At 35.5% G+C, this 15,781-nt stretch overlaps 1 long non-coding RNA gene across 1 annotated transcript in view; it reads left to right on the top strand.

Moving 5' to 3' along the window:
• Window positions 1–2,732: 2,732 nt before the first annotated feature.
• Window positions 2,733–15,781, top strand: part of LOC113609888 (uncharacterized) — a 275,919-nt gene continuing 262,870 nt past the window's right edge. The window contains exons 1-2 of the long non-coding RNA XR_003428858.1: window positions 2,733–2,873; window positions 4,812–4,883. This is a non-coding gene — a long non-coding RNA (uncharacterized LOC113609888). The remainder of the gene's footprint in view (window positions 2,874–4,811; window positions 4,884–15,781) is intronic.

The following is a 15,781-nucleotide window of genomic DNA, read 5'->3' on the forward strand; positions in this document are numbered from 1 at the left end:
TCCCTGGTCATCCATTTTCAACCGTCTAGGTGACAGTGATGCCCTGGAATCTCAAATGATGGAACAGAGCAGAACTGTCCCACCAAATTGCATTGCTGTCCTCAGAGCTGTTTGGTGTAAGACACAAAATGGTTTTTTTAAGTCACTATATTGTTAGGTGTTTTAATTATAGCAGCATAGCTTTTTACCATAATAAGTAGAGGAATTATCTACATAAAGACTAAAACAGCAAATTTTTAAAAAGGTGCATGCTGTTATATCCAGTATGAGGTGCTAGTGTTGACTCAATGTTTCATCACCAAAATATAAGTGAAACATTTTAAAGCAAGGAGAGGATATAGAAAAGATTAGGTCTATCTTGTTCATAATCTCTTTTTTTGTCACCTGGCTCTGTACCATTTTCTCTTGTAAATTCTGTACCAAATAATAATCCTCATAATCTACTTTGAGTTGACCTGTTTTGTTTTAGGCATGACCTCTGCGATCAGAGAATTATCAGTTTCTCTATCTGCAGTTGCTCAAGTTTAGACTTAGTGTATTGTCTTTCCTACCATACTGTTCCTCTTCTGGCTGTCTCTCTTTCTGGACTTAATGCATGGCTGGAACATAGGGCATGTGGCTATCACCCCTGTGTCTATGCACTGTAGCCATTGCACTACAGTGCACTACAGCTATGCACTGTAGCTACAGCCATTGTCTACTGTAGCCATTTGGAAAGAACACCTGGGAGAGATTTCTTCCCTTTATGCTGCAGGAAGGTAGAAGCAGAGGTAAAGCGGACTGGTGGTTTAGATCATCTTGGCTTTTATTGGAAAGGCAACAACTTCTTTCCAGTATTCTATAAAAATCACTACTGTGTGGCAAATGTTCTCTTTGGCTATTTTTATTATGACTCATCTGTAAATTATAATAGTAGTAATTATTAAGTATTAGTTCAAATATTATCCTAACTCTGAACTGTCGTCATGTTAAATGAGAATTTCATGTTTTGACTATGCAAATAGAAACTATTTTGTTGGGATAGATATTAATTGAATTACAAGATCATGAATAGGAGAAAGACTATACATTGAATATTTGATTTTATATATGTTCAAATGTGGACAAATAGGTTCATCTTTCTCCTATTTATTTTGTTCTGTCTTAAAGGCAAAGTTGATTAGCTGAACTGTGACCTGAATGAAAGTGGCAATGATCATCTTATCAGTCTCTCCTCTTAGCTTTCTTTATACGGACCCATCTTATGTGCTTGGCGTAGGACAGCTTGCAATATGGCTGCTGTTTGAAATGAAAATCCTTCCTAGGTTAGTAAGGTGATTTGGGTTAGAATTAGTTCAATGACTTTGTTTCTTTAATGAACTTGGAGTATAACTTCTGCTGATAATTTTAAATTGGTTTTTTGGCAAGAAAACTTTTTGCAAGCTTTAACTTGATATTAGTTCATGCGGGCCTACATAATTGATTTTTGTTTTTCAAGTGACAAGATGAGAGTTTAAATCCATACTTGCTTGCTGTGACTTCCTTTGGACTTGACAAGGAGACCCACCTTTCTTCTGCTGTTCTGAGTAGGCAGCTGTGGATAGTTTCACAGGAAGCAAATCCCCAATAGGGAACTTTTTGGAGTTGTTGCATTTGCTCTTTATGCTCTCTGTGTTTTGATACACTGAACAAGGAATGTTGATGAGACATGAGGCAGAACAGCTTGTTCCTCCACAGCTATTTTGACTTTGCAATGCTGGCAATAGTAAAAAGAAAAAAAAAAAGTTTAGTGTGTTAACTAAGCAAACACATGGCGCTTGGAAGAAGGCTACGGAACAGCTAGGTTATTCTTGGTATCAAGAACCCTATTGCCTAGGGACTTTGAATTGCAGTTCATGAATGCATAGTACTTGGAGTTCTACATTTCTCTAGGTGTCCTTTGTCTCTGGGTGTGTTAATAGGAGCAAAGGGTGTTGCTAATGACGTAAAATCCAAATTGTGTTCAATAATCAAATTTTAGTACAAAGAAGATGCCTTAGAAGAAGTGACACCTCAAAGGATTCAGAATGTGATTATGGAAACAAAATTTGTTAAAATAAATACCCATGCTACTTTGGCTATTAATAAATATAGATTATCCTGAAGAAATAGAAAATATCGATACTGGGGATTGGTTTGATTAGTGGCACTGCTAGGGATTTTAGAACAATGTGGATTATAAGCTTGATTTTGTGAGTTATTGCTGCTGTTTTTCACAGAAGTGATAGTGTGCCAGCTTTGAGCCAAGGCTTAAAGAGGCACAGCAAGCTTCCATCTGCCTCCTTTAAGCACCTACAATCTGCCATGAGAAGAACATGCCATAGGTAGCCACAGTTCCTTTTGCCAGGGTCCCAGAATCAGAGATGCAAGGAACCGGCCTGAACGTTGGCCAAGCTGAGCCTAATTGAGCTCAGCCAATCCACTGCCAGCCTGCAGACCTGTGAGGGAAAAATAAATATTTTGTTGGTTTTAAACTCTTGAAATTTGGTGGTTGTTTCTTATGCAGCATTATTATAGCAAAACCCGACTAATACACTTTTATGAGAGGTCTCTAATTTCAGGCTGTTGGTATGCGAGAACCAGAGCATATCTGACACAGTTTTTATGTACTATTTCAGATAGAAACCACTGTTACTCTCTGTGGTTTCTGCAGTGTAGTCAGGTTTACTGACTAGAACTCACAGTTTCTGACTCCTCTCATCTCTTTAGACTTGAACGAATCCCAGTCCTGGGTGTGGCATCTGGCATCTTAAGTGGCCACCTGAAGAGCTGGATGACACAGTCCAGAAGTCTGGTGTGCTAATTCCCATGGAACAAACTTTGGTCACTGGGAAACTGAAGATGGGAGGGAGAAAGTAAGAATCCCTGACCCCTTCTTCCTCTTTTCCATGGACAATTCCAACCACACAGCCACATGGCTCATCTGAAGAAGCCCTGTATGACCAAGCAGATGCTTCTGCTGAAGGATTTCCTCTGTCTTTTTACGACTCATCATGAAGCTGTGGCCAGCATGTTAACAAGTCATTTTGCATGGCTTTCCATCCTTTCTTGCCTCATTTCCCTTTTTTCCTCACTTTCATTGCCCTGGTTTTCACATCCCAAAGAAAGCACCACCACTTAATCTTGATCCAGGCTGTGTTTTCTAGAGACCCAAACTAACACATAGACCTAGACCATCATGTCAAGAAGAAGATGATAAAAATGGTGATTATGATGATGTCACCCAATATGTATTGATGACCACTTACTGTGTGTCAAGCAATATGATGACTGCTTCGAATTCATTTCATTTAATACTCACTACAACTCATAAACTGGGCAATATTATTACTTCATTTTGTAGAGGAAGAAATCAAAGCTTAAAAAGGTTTGATTATTTGGCCAAAATCTCATAGCAAGGAAGTGGAGCCAGCGTATAAACCCAGATATTTCCGATGTCATATCTTATGAGTTAAACCACTAAGTAGCACAAATAAACTGCAGGGTAGGTAATGGGTGCCAAATTGCAATGTCTGTGTGCTCCAGAGCACCCAATACAGTACTGCATATAGTGTACATTTAATATGTAATTTATTGATTTTATAAATAATTTATTAAGCTTCTACTTATTAATAGTATTCTGATAAATATAGACTCATTCTACTAGCATTCGTAGATTGTCAATTTTAAAAAATTAAACTCTAAGAGCCATGTTTAATAGTAAAACATATTTTAAATCAGAAGATCTTTTAGAATTTTATAGGGCTAGAGAGAGACCATAACAATTATCTTTGTATGTTTTATGAAAGTAGTAGTATTTATTTGAACCTGATGAATTTGGAATAAAACGATATTTATGACAGTAGGAGTACTCTTTTTTTTTTTTTAAACCCTCCTTGTTGCTTTATGGAGGCAGCTCATTGTAGTATAAAAATAGTGAACTGAAAATAAGTGGACCTGAATTCTTCCCTTGAGGTTTTCACTAACAAGCTTATAGTTTTGGGAAAATCAGTTTGGACTAGAGCTTCAGATGCATTGTATGTAAAATGCAAAATTGGTTGAAGGCTATTTCTACCTCTGATAACATTTGTGATTTTCCTGAGGTTATTGGGGAAACTATATCCAGATGGCATCTGAAGACAGAGTTAAAGGCACTCTTTTCATGATATGTACTGTGGACATTTTCAAAACCACAACTAAACATTTACTATACTTTAAGAAGGGAATCAATTGCAGTGGTATTACAGAAGCCACATCTTTTTTTTTTTTTTTCCCCTAAATGCCTTATGTACTCATCGACTTTAATTAGGTATAAGCAGTTTGAGAACATTTTTTGTGATCACCAAATTCCACTTTTGTAAAGATATACTAGCTCAAATGCACAAGGAAACATGTACAAGGCTTTTTATTGTATCCTGTTTGCAATAATAAGAAACTGGAAATATTCATATTTGTCTTTTAGTAGAGGAACAGCTAAATTCTCCTCCTGTTCTCTTTCTCTTCCTCCTCTCTCTCCTCCTGTACTAGTTCTCTACTAGTACTCCTTTCTTCTCTACCACTAGTGCTACAACCACCACCAATAACACAATATTGATGCCACTACCAACAATAATTAATTATAAAGAGCTTATTGTATTGAAGAAGGGAGTGGGGAGACAGTATTGTGGATGGTAGTAAAGGGACTTTTTAAATAATATTTCATATTTTTAAAGGACAAGACATTCTTTTTTATGGCTACCAGTTTAATCTGTTCTTTCTATGAAATCCTTACCAAGTCTAAGATTATGAAAATATTGTCCTATGCTTTTTCCTAGATGCTTCATGGTTCCAGCATTTGTTTGAGGATCTATGTCCCATCTCACATCAATTTTTGTTCATGGAGTGAGGTAGGAGTTGAGGTTTACCTTTTTTCTTCATAAGGGTATCTAATCATTCCAGAATCATTTGCAAAAAGATTTTCTTTCCCCAATAAATTTACATGGCACCTTGGTTGATAATCAATTGACCATATATGCTGTGGGTATATTTCTGAACTGTCTGTTCTATTTGTTCATGTTATTTTTAAGCCAATACCACACTGTCTTGATAGCTTTATCAGCTAGTTTTAAGTCCTCCAACTTTGTCCTTTTAAAATAATATGTTGTATAATCTAGGTCATTTGCATTTCCATATGAATTTTATAATTGATTTGTCAATTTCTTTGAAAAAGATCACTGAGATTTTATTGGGTTTGTGTTGAATGTATACATCTATTTGGGCAGAATAGATAACAACAATATTGAAAATTCAAATTTATGCATGTGGTTTCTCTTTCCATTTATTCAAATCTTTAATTTTTATCAGAAATGTTTTATAGTTTTCAGGGAAGTGGTCTTGCATTACAATAACGTTCTTAGGTATTTTTGTGATGTTATTGTAAATGATACTGCTTTCTTTCTTTCACTTTTCAGTTGTTTGTTGCTAATATATAGAAATACATTGTCCCCAAAGGTTTTCCATTGCACCTTCCTTTAACCCTTTCATACCTTTGTCATCCCTATGCAATCATTAATTTGCTTTTGGTCACTGTACCTTAGTTTGCACTTTCTAGAATTTTATATAAATAGAACTATATAGATTATACTCATTTTGTCATTTATCATAAATATTTTGAGATTCAGTCATGATGTATCATGTATCAATAGTTTATTCATTTTTGTTGCCAAGTAGTATTCCATTGTGTAAATATGCCATAATTTGTTTATCCATTCACCTGTTGATGGACATTTGGATTTTTCCCAGTTTGGGCCATTATAAATAAAGCTCACATGACCATTTGTGTACAGATCTTTATAATGGACACTTTTTTTCTATTTACCTTGGGGTAAGTACCTAAGAGTGAAATGGCTGGATTTCATGGTAATCTTTTTAAAAAACTGATAACCATTTTTCAAAGTTGTTGTTCTATTTTGTAGTTCTGCCATCAGTGTGTGAGAGTTCCAGTTCCTCTATATCTTCACCAACACTTGGTATCACCAACCTCTACTGATTTGTTTTTTAATCTTGATTTTAGCCATTCAAATAGGTGCATAGGAGTATCTCGTTGTGGTTTTAATTTGCATTTCTCTAATTACTAACCATGTTAAGCATCTTTTCATATGCTTATTTGCATTCATATATATATATTGTTTTTGCTTAAGCGTCTGTTTAAATCTTTAGTTCTTTTAAAAATTATGTTAAATTTTTTCTGAATTTTGAGAATCTTTATGTATTCTAGATACAAATTTTTTAATCATGTATATTGTTTGGAAATATATTTTCCCAGCCTGTGGCTTATTGTCTCATTCTCTTAACAGTATCTTTAGAAGAGCAGAAAATTTTGATAAAGTCCAATTTTTCATTTTGTTTTTTCATAGACTGTGCTTTTGTTGTATCTAAATAACCTTTGCCTATCACAGGGTTATAAAAGTTATTCTTCCATGTTTTCTTCTAGAAATTTTATAACTTTAGGTTTTTACAGTTAGGTCAATGATCCATTTCTAGTTAATTTTTGCATGTGGTACAAGGTATGGATTGAAGTTTACTTTTTGATTATAGGTACCCAGTTCTAGCATCACTGTTGAAAAGACTATTCTTTCTCTGTTGGATTTCCTTTGCACCAATGTGGAAAACAATTGTCCATATAGGTGTGGGTTTGGAAACATATATGTGTGTTTCTTCACTGATCTATTGGTATGTATTTATACAATTGTCACATTCTCTTCATTACTTTGATTATAAGAAGTCTTAAAATCAGATGGTGTTAACTCTCCAACTCTGTCTTTTCTAGGGTTGTTTTTGACTATTTTAGGTTCTTTGCATTTGCATATGTGTTTTCTGAATTTCAGTTTTTCAGTTTCTGCAAAAAGCCTGCTGGCATTTTGATTGGAGTCGGCTTGAATCTGTAGATCAATTTGGGGATAAATAACATCTTAACAATATTGAGTCTTTTGATTAATGCATATTTTACCTCTTTCTATTTATTTTGTTTTTCTTTAATTCTGTTAACAATGTTTTGAGGGTTTCAGTGGTCAGGTTTTCTATATTTTTGTGTGATTTATTCCTAAGTATTTTGTATGTTTTGATGCTATTATAAGTGGCATTTTAAATATTCCATTTCCAATTACTTGTTGCTGGTATACAGTAATTGAATCGATTTTTATGTGTTGATCTTAAATCCTAAAACTTTGATAAGTTCACTTATTAATAGCTTTTACTCTAGGTTTCATCAAATTTTTACACAGATGATCATGTTTTCTGTGAATAGAGACAGTTTTATATGCTATTTATTACTTTAAATTTCCCCCAAGTTCTGCTTTAACAAAATCATATAGTTGGTACTCTTTTTTTGGTCTGGCTTCTTTGAAACAGTATAATTATTTTGAAATTCATTCATGATCAAACTTCCTCTATATTTGTCCTGATTTTCTGTATAATTTTCCTCTCTATTATTAAGAGTGGAGTGTTTATCTATAAATGTGTATTTGTCTAATTCTCCTTGTACTTCTATCAGTTTGCTTTATGTACTTTGGCCTCTGTTATTAGGTCTGTAAACATTAGGATTGTTATGTCCTTTTGATGATTGGACCCCCTTATCATTGCAAAATAACTCTATTTCTGATAATTTTCTTCTCTCTGGATCCTATTTTGTCTGATATAAATGTATTCACTCAACTTTTATTTTTATTAGTAAGTTTTATCTTTTTACATTTTTTGACTTTTAGCTTATTCAAGTCTTTATATTTAACAAATGCTTTTTTGTAGGCAATGTTTTAGTTTGGACTTGCTTTTTTAAAAAATTCAGTTTGACAAACTCTAGAGAGTTGAGACCATTTATTTTCAATAAGATTGTTGATATGATTAGGTTTAAGCCATATTGATATTTGTTTTCTATTTGTCCCACCTGTTCTTTGTTCTGCTCTCTTTTTCTACCTTCTTTTGAATTAATTGAACATTTTTTCATAATTCTATTTTATCTCCTTATGTTTTGGCTTAAGGCTATAACTCTTTCTTTTGTTATTTTAGTTTTGCTTTAGGGCTTATAGTACACATCTTTAACTTATAAAAAAGACTACCTTCAGCCATTTCACATATAGTGTAAGAACCATTTCACATATAGTATAAGACCTTGAAAATAGTATATTTCTATTTCTTTTCCCCAACTTTTATGCTATTTCACATGCAGTATAAGACACATGGGAAAACTACCCAAGTCCAGGGTAAGAATCACCCTGAGGTAAGGGCGCCTGGCACCCAGGCAGGCCTGTAAGTAAAAATGCCATTTCACATTTCACATTTAGTATAAGACCATTTCACATATAGTATAAGAACTTGAAAATAGTATATTTCTATTTCTTTCCCCCAATCTTTATGCTATTGCTATCATACATCTTGTTTTCATGTATGCTCTAAACTGTGCACTACATTGCTATTATTTTTAACAATTATCTTTCAAGAAGATTTAGATAAGAAAAATATCTAATATTTTCAATCAAGTAGTTACCTTTCTTGTGCTAATCATTACCTTATGTAGACCCATACTTCCATATTGTATCATTTTCCTTCTTCCTGAAGGACTTTCTTTAACATTTCTTGTGGTGTGAGTTTGCTGTTGATGAATTCTTTCAGCTTTTCTGTGTCTGAAAAAGTCTATTTCACTCTTGTTTTTGAAAGATATTTTCACTGGATGCAGAATTTTAGATTGACAGTTTTCTTTCATACTTTAAAGATGTTGCTTCATTGTTTTCGTGCTTGCACTGTTTCCCACGGAAAATCTGCCATCATTTATGTTTGTACCTCTCTTTGTAATGTGTGTGTGTTTGCATGTGTATGCCTTTACTCTCTTCGTTTTTTAATATTTTCTCTATAAAACCAGTTTTGACCAGTGAGATTATGGTATGCCTTGGTGTAGTTTTTCATGTTTCTAATGCCTGAGTTTGTTCATGTTTCTTGAGCTGCTTGGATCTATAAGGTTATAGTTTTTATCAAATCTGGAAAATTTTTGCCATAATTTCTTTAAACTATTTCTTTGTCCCATGCCTCTCTCCTCTCCTTTGTGAACCCCAGTTTCACATATACTGGACTGCGTGAAGGTGTTCCACAGCTCGCTATTGCTCTACTTGTATCTTTTAAAATTCTCTTTTCTCTCTGTTTCCATTTTGTATAGTTTCTATAGCTTCAAGTTCACTAATCTTATTTTCCCCTGTTATGTTTAATCTGCAGTTAATCCGATCCAGTGTATTTTTTACTCCACACGTTGTATTTTTCATCTCTAAAAGTTTGATTTGGTTCTTTTCTATATTTTCCACGTCTCTATTGAACTTTTTCAACATATGGAATGCATTTAAAATAACTCTTGTAATGTCCTTGTCTGTTAATTCTATGATCTGTGTCATTTTTTATTAAGTTTCAATTAGCTATTTCCTCATTATGGGATATATTTTCCTACTTTTTCATATGCCTGGAAATTTTAAATTTCATATGGGTTTTATCCTGTTGCATCCTGGGTATTTTTATATTCCTCTAAATATACCCAAGTGTTGTTCTGGGATGCTATTAAATTACTTGGAAACTGTTTGATTCTTTGGGTCTTGCTTTTAAGATTTTTTTAGATGTGAGCTTGAACAGTGTCCATTCTAGGGTTGTTTTCCACTGCTTCAGTAAAACCTTCTATATACTCAAAGCCCCATGAAGTTTTCCAGTCTGGCTGGTGAGAATAGGCATTTTTACTTACAGGTACTCTTACCTCAGGGTGATTCTTACCCTGGACTTGGGTAGTTTTCCCATGTGTCTGTGCTGATCAGTACTTTGATAAATACATAAGGGTGGGCTCATTGTAGATCTCTTAGGTTTTCTCTTTGTGCAGCTCGTTCCTCTGTGGTATTCTGCAATAAACTCTTGCTGCCTTGGGAGTCTTGGACCCTCATCACTATCTTCCTAACTCAGTGTGTCTCTTAGTCTCTCTTTCTGAAGACTCTCAGAGTCTTAAGACATAGTCCCAAACTAGGGCTTGCCTCGTTTCCCCCACCCCCATCTTTAAGAATCCCTATTCTTTATTGTCTGATGTCCAGTGTCTTTCAAACCATTGTTTCATATATTTTGTCTGTAATTCGTTTCAGGCAGCAGGATAAATCTAGTCCTTGTTACTCCATCATGGCCAGAAGCAGATGCACATTGATATATTTCTTTAAATTTAAAACCAACCTTGATTTTCTTGGATATACCCTACTTGACCATGTTTTTTTTTTTTTAAATACTGGTTTCAGGTTTTTTAAAAAAATTTAGTTTATGAAGGGTCTAGTCCTTCAGTTTTCTTTTCCTGTAATATCTTTGTCAGGTTTTTTTTTTTTTAAACATCTTTATTGGAGTATAATTGCTTTACAATGGTGTTAGTTTCTGCTTTATAACAAAGTGAATCAGCTATACGTATGCATATATCCCCATATCTCCTCCCTCTTGTGTATCCCTCCCACCCTCCCTATCCCGCCCCTCTAGGTGGTCACAAAGCACTGAGCTGATCCCCCTGTGCTATGCAGCAGCTTCCCAGTAGCTATCTATTTTACATTTGGTAGTATATATAAGTCCATGCCACTCTCTCACTTCATCCCAGCTTACCCTTCCCTCTCCCCATGTCCTTAAGTCCATTCTCTACGTCTGTGTCTCTATTTCTGTCCTGCCCCTAGGTTCTTCATAACCATTCCAGAGTTATGCTGGCCTCATAAAATGAGTTGGGAAGTGTTACCTCTATTTTCTGAGTTTGTGTGTTTGTATTTTTTCTTTCTTGAATATTTAGTAGAATTCACCTGTCAAGCAGATTTTGCTTAGAGTTTTCTTTGTGGAAAGTTTTTGAGTACATATTTAATTTCTTTAACAGATAAAGACCTGTTTAGATGTTCAGTTTCTTCCAGTGTAAATTTTGTTTTGAAGAAATGTGTTCATTTCACCAAAGATATAACATATGTTGACATAAGTGTTTTCGTAATATTCCAGTAGCATTCTTTTAAAATCTGGAGAATCTGTCCTGATAGTCCTTCTTTAATTCCTAGTAGTAATAATTTATGTTGTCTCCTTTTCACTTGATAAGACTTGCTAAGCATATATCAATTGAATTAATCTCTTCAAAGAACCAACTTTGACTTTATTTTTAATAGTTTTTTAAATTTTTAAATAGTTTCCCCTTTCCCCCTCTATGATGCATCCTGCCTCCTGCTACTTCACCAGAGATGAAAGCCCTCACTCGTCTCCTCTCTCTTAGAATGGGATCATAACTATGTAGATTTTAATTAATTTAGCTTTATTTATGTTTTCAGTTCTCTTGATAGGTTAAAAAAAGCTATGATTTTTGTGTATTATCTGGCTTTTCCCTTAGTCTTAGGTTTGAGCAATCATGTCCATGATTTCTGAATTCCGATCTTTTTGATTAATTAAAAAATTTATTTTAAAGCAAGCATCTTATCAAAGTCAGAAGAATGGGTTTTCAGGCAGAGTTCTACTTTTTACTGTCTGTGTAGCCTTGGATAAACTACTCTCTGGACCTGCTTTGCCCACTTCACGAAGTAAACTTTTAGCTACACATGGGCAAAGACTGGATCTATATTTGATTATCATTGCATCCTCAGTGCCTAGCAAAGTATCTAGTATGTACTAGGCACTAAATGGATAGTTATTGAACCAGTGAAAGAGATTTGAAAGGGAAAATTGGATCTGATTTTATACATTTTAATTAGCTCTAATTTTTAAACCGAGTTGAGTTTTTTCTCACAAGTTTAAAGATTGAAATATGGCTCTTAAACAGGAAATCCATAGAAATCTGTAGATCTGAAGAGGTATTCAAGTTTGATAAATACTGGGTTAGACGATGGTTAAAAGACTGGTATTTGTGTGTTTATTAAAAAATATGACTAGGAAGCTCCTATTCTCACAGGAAAGCCTCAGTTGAGAGGGAAAGCTGAGGCTGCAGGTCCATATTCTGCATTGAAAACATGGTAGTGATGCCTCGCTTGATACAAGATGCCTGCCTTGTATCTGACAGGGGACTGCTTCAGTAAAACCTTTTTCCACTGCTTCAGTAAAACAGGTCAAACCCTTGGATTTGTACCAGAGCCCCAGGAAAAGAACTGAAAGAGTGTGTACTTACTATCTAAAAGGGTAGTGATAATGTGAGGTGGGGGAAAAATGATCATGATATGTGTGTGTGTAGGTGTGAACACAACATATGTATGGAGAACCCTCTTTACAGGTCCTTTAAAGTAATGTTCGTGAAAAGTCTCTGTCCGGACTTTAGCTAAGCTACTCTATTGTATTGCTGCCTCGGCATCCGTTTTGTTTGGCCAAGCAACCTGTGGGGGACTTAAACTGATACTTAGTCCCCTCATGCAAGGGCATGCCCTGGACAACAGCCTGCAGAGTCACAAGCAAATTAAGTCCCTGACGTGACTTCTCCAACAGCCTTATGATCGTGCTTCCCCTGCCTCCCAGGGTCTTCACTTGTGCTCCCCTAGGTAAGACCCCTGTGGAGCCGACCAAAGCTCTACTATTTTTGGTTTCAATTGACTAATCCAGACTTAGCCCAGGAAGCCCAAAGCACTCTACCCACGACCCTCATAAGGGCCTGTGCCCCAGGTCCTGTTGTTCTCTCTGTGTCTGTACCCTGCCTTGACTTTGTGGTGTGGTCCCTTGAGGCATGTCGTGTACTTCCTCTAGGACCTGTGAGTGATCAACTTCTCCCTTTCAATTTCTATTGTGGTCTTTTGTTGACTACCATATGGCACCCTGTGTCCCACTTAACAAAAGTTAACAAAGTCCTAACATTCTTTGATTTAACAAAAATAACCAACATTTATTGAATAGTCTGTGTGCCACTCTCTGTTCCAAGTTCTTCACAAAAAGTTTAATCCTTATAGTAACACTGGGAGACTGGTACTATTTCTGTCCTCATTAGTCAGATAAGGAAGTTGAAACACATAAAAGTTAAACTTGTCAGCATTTCACAGCTAGTAAGTGATAGAGCTGGGCTTGGACCCCAGATAGTCAGGATCTAGATCTTGTGCTCGTGACACCTCTGCTATGGTGCCTCCCTGGAAAGCATCTTAGTATTTTCATTGTTGTTTCTGCTAATATTGTTCTTATTATTCTGTACCTTGTTGGTAGATACTCGCTATGAATTTGTTCTTGTTGGATTTCTACAGTCTTTGTTTCTTACAAAGCTTAAACTCCTGCCTTCTCTTTTTTACCATTCTTTTTTCTTTTCTTTTAGAGATCTTAGTTTTTTGACAAATGAAAAATTTATATATTTAAGGTATACAACATAATATTTTGATTTATGTGTACATTGTGAGATGATTACCACAATCAAGCTAATTAATATATTCATTACTTCACATATTTACTTTTTTTGCAATGAAAACACTTAAGATCTAATTTTTTTGTTATTTTTTTCATTGCCTCCTTTTTATTGAAATATGGTTGATATACAATATTGTTTTAGTTTTAGGTATACAGCAAAGTGACTCAGTCATGTTATTATTTTCCACTTTAAGTTATTGAATATAGTTCCCTGTGCTATACAGTGAAGGATCTACTTTTTTAAAGCAAATTTTAAGTATGTAATATAGTGTTATTAACTGTAGTCATCATGCTATACATTAGATCCTAGAACTTATTCATCCCGCATAACTGAAACATGGTCTCCCCATTTCCCCCCACTTCCCTGGCATCCACCACTCTACTCTCTGTTTCTGAGTTCAGCTATTTTAGCTTCTGCCTTTATCATCCCAAAGCTTAGCCAGGGCTTTTTGTTACCCTTGAAATGAAAGCTATATCAACAAACATCTGTTACAGCACTGCTACTAGAATGACTATATTTTAGAACTGCAACTCTTTTTTTCTGAATCTGGCGCCATAACTATTTGAACTAAAGATATTTGAAAGTATCAGTCAAGGTGCTAGAGCAGCAGTGGTGATAGCAGCTCCAGCTGTAGTGACAACAGTGAATGTGGCTGGGTCCATGGATGAGATAGACAGATTTAATGGTGGCAGAGGAAATGCTGGGATTTCACATCTTTGTGTCTTCAAAATTGACTTACTGAACACAGATTCTGGAAGTACAGTGGGGAAAAATATGGAAACAGCTCTCTCCCTCATGTACCTTATAGCCTATTGAAGGGAGATCAATAGCTCATGGATAATAAAAGCAAACACTTGAATAGAGCTTACTATGTACTGGACACCTTTCCAATTGCCTTACATGCACTATTTCATGGATTCCACCCAATAATCCTAGGAGGTGGGTACTCTGATCTCCAGTTTGCAGATGAGCAAACTGAGGCACCAAAGGTTAAGAAACTCGCTCAAGATCCCACAGCTCATAAACGACAGAGCTGATATTTGAACCCAGGAAGACTGGCTCCAGAACCTGGTCCCAAACACCATCCTAGTCTACTAACAAGTGGTGAGTCAACTAACAACTGTGAGAAGAGCTACAGAGACAATGAGAGGATGAGTATTTTAGTATTTTCAAAATTTACAAAATAATGTAAATTATTTTTACATTTTTGGACATCTGTGGAGTGGTAAATGTGTTCCTAAATATTAGATATAATTACAAGGAAATATGTTTATATAAATCTATTTGGTAATAGGTTCTGAAGAGTTTTGTTTTAATCGGGATTTTGGATTATACATAACTTTGAACCTAGTCTGGAGGGTCTCAGAAGCCTTGCCTGATGAAGTGATGAGGGGGGGTGAAAAGACTCAGCCAGGAAAAGCTGTGTGTGTGTGTGTGTGTGTGTGTGTGTGTGTGTGTGAGGGGTGGAGTGGCTGGCGGAGAAGCTGGAGGAATGTTCCAGGCCCAGGGAGAAGCTCATTCACAGGGCTTGTTGTAGAAACATCTCTGTAAATACCTTCAAAGTCAGGGGCAACTTGTGATTCTTTAAAATGCAAATTCACTTCATGTACAACTTTCAGGTCCTATTTTGTAGCATAATGCAAAATGATGCTGGGTTTGTATATGCCTTTAAGCTAACTGTTGAGCACGTATCTCTTATGCTTCCTGCTTTTTAGGCAGTGAATGGCAAGAAGAAAAGGCTTGGGAATCCTGGAAAGCTAAGGTTACGTCTCAACTTCTTAGTCACAGTCATTTCTCAATTATTTGGGGTTGTGCTCTCTGTTTTTGTTTGTTTTTGTTTTTTTATTAATAGAAAATGTCTTAAAAGTGCATATCTGAAGGCTTTCATTGCTTGTAGCTGTCTGGTAACCATCAAACACCCCCCAAGCTAGACAATCAGGTTAGTTCTGAGCCCTATACCTGAGCCAATGGGTCCTTAAAGAGGAAGCTATAGTTTAAACAAAGGCAAAAGGAATTTGGAGGGCTGTGGATTCAAGTACTACAAAGACAGAGTAGAGGAATGTGAGAAAGGGAAGAGGAAGAGGAAGACTGAAGCACTGAGACTACTTCTTTGCTCAATTTGGTTCTCTTCTAATATGTAGAAAAAGATTAACTAGGAAGCAAATAGAAATTAGATTTTTAGCAAGCTTTTAGTGATTTCTCATTAAGTGACACGTGGTGTTTAGTGTTCCTAATGAGTTGCACTAAAATCATTTTTACATTTTTGGACATCTGTGGAGTGGTAAATGTGTTCCTAAATATTAGATATAATTACAAGGAAATATGTTTATATAAATCTATTTGGTAACAGGTTCTGAAGCGTTTTGTTTTAATCGGGATTTTGGATTATACATGACTTTGATTTGTCTCCTCCTTTATCCC

Source organism: Aethalodelphis obliquidens, unplaced genomic scaffold, assembly GCF_003676395.1.
Source record: "Aethalodelphis obliquidens isolate GAN/ISIS:26980383/991018 unplaced genomic scaffold, ASM367639v1 scaffold59, whole genome shotgun sequence".
NCBI classification, from domain to species: domain Eukaryota; kingdom Metazoa; phylum Chordata; class Mammalia; order Artiodactyla; family Delphinidae; genus Aethalodelphis; species Aethalodelphis obliquidens.